General features: G+C 37.0%; 1 protein-coding gene across 1 annotated transcript in view; it reads left to right on the forward strand.

Moving 5' to 3' along the window:
- Positions 1–1,845, forward strand: part of LOC126396935 (interferon-induced protein 44-like) — a gene marked incomplete at its 5' end in the record, with an annotated part of 66,489 nt that overhangs the window by 2,173 nt on the left and 62,471 nt on the right. The gene's annotated exons all lie outside the window — the stretch shown is intronic.

Raw genomic sequence — 1,845 nt, forward strand, 5'->3', positions numbered from 1 at the left:
TAAGAAACGTTCTAGCTCCAACATTGCATCAGAGACAGCAAGAGAAAGACAGATAGGGTGGAAAAGAGAGCGTTATGAAGCTTGTCTTGCTGCACCAGAGGATTATGGCACCCTGCATACTGACACAAGATCACTCTTTATCCTCTGAAAACTATATTAACAACTTGGATTGATTTTTATGGAACCCCATTTTGGTTCTTTTGATCGGTGCACCCTTACGGTCTAAAGGAATATAAATAATCAAGGAATGGACACATTCAGACTAAATAACCTCTTCAGAGGCAGGCGGTCAGCACTTTTCCTGCCTTTAAATCTAAATAAATTATAACCTGCTTTGGTTCTCATGTTTTCTTCAAATCAGCTGAACGACTGAATTGTGGAAAATTTAACCAAGATAACGATGTGTAGCGTCTTTATACTGACAAAAGTTTCAACATTTATTTTTGTATGAATGATCTAAGCAGCTGACTTCTACAAAAATGACTGCTTAGCAGTGTCAATGGAAACCAGACCTCGCGTCTAACAGAGACCTGTTTGTCAAAAAATTTGTCCAAATATGTAGCAAAGAAAAAGTAACTTATAGTTTCATTGGGGCTCAGCTTTTAATTAGAATTTTACAGTAGCCATAATTTTAGTGGCATCTTGACACACTAAACTTCTAACTTTGTGCAATAGGTCAAGACCATGCTTGACTTCACCAGTACAAAAAGGATTGAATGTCAGTATCATTTGACTGGAGACGTTTCGATAGTACTCAGTACTGGGTTAATTTGTTTGATACCTTAGAGGTATCGAGTACCAATACCTGGCCCTAGTAACTGTTTATCATGGCACAGGCTGAGAAACATTTTCAAATATGAGGAACTACGACCGGTCAGATGGCATTGTTCTCAACCAGCTGAAGGAACTGAATACTGATGGTGTGAAAATATTATACCTGTGTGTGTATATGTGTGTGTGTGTGTGTGTGTGTGTGTGTGTGTGTGTGTGTGTGTGTGTGTGGTAAAACTGGAGATCTGTTGGGTAGCAGTAGTAATCTGTTGTTATGAACAAATAGCCGTGATTTGGAGGGCGTTTTTACACTAATGATAAAATCTCATGAGAGGTGTGGTCTTTCTCATGAACAGGTGCCACTCATTGGGCTGAATTTGGCGATTTATTTTGATTTATTATTATTATAGTTTGGCAAATGCAACTTGAAACCCCAGTTTATACTTGTACCACTTGTATGAACAAGCCTCGAAAAATAAGAGACTTGTGTGCCAGGTTAACACCACTGACAACATCATGTTTGATCCTGGTGAATTTGTTTTAAACTAAAAGATGCTGCACTGAGCACAGACTTTAAAAATGTAAGGGACTTTTACATCAGATTGAGGATACAGTTAACTGCTTTATTCAGAGACAAACACTAGCTTTATTTTGAAGGCAAAATCATTCCAGTCAGCAAAGGCTACTTTCAGTTTCCTTTGAACAGCTTGGCATTGTGAATGTGTACCACTGTATTTGCCCAGAGCTCCTACATAGCGGCAGAGCTGGCCATCAGTCACCATTCTCAACAAGAAGATAAGAAGGTAAGGCTGAAAATATTAGTATAGTATGATCAGAGGTGGGTAGTAACTAGTTACATTTACTCAGTTACATTTACTTGAGTAACTTTTTGGATAAATTGTACTTTTCAGAGTAGTTTAAATGCAAAATACTTTTTACTTTTACTTGAGTTATATTGTTTTAAAGCAACAATACTCTTACTTGAGTACAATATTTGGCTACTCTACCCACCTCTGAGTACATAATTACATATATATATATATGTACAGTATATATAAGAATATATTTGTGTTT

The sequence above is a fragment of the Epinephelus moara genome, chromosome 10 (assembly GCF_006386435.1).
Source record: "Epinephelus moara isolate mb chromosome 10, YSFRI_EMoa_1.0, whole genome shotgun sequence".
NCBI classification, from domain to species: domain Eukaryota; kingdom Metazoa; phylum Chordata; class Actinopteri; order Perciformes; family Serranidae; genus Epinephelus; species Epinephelus moara.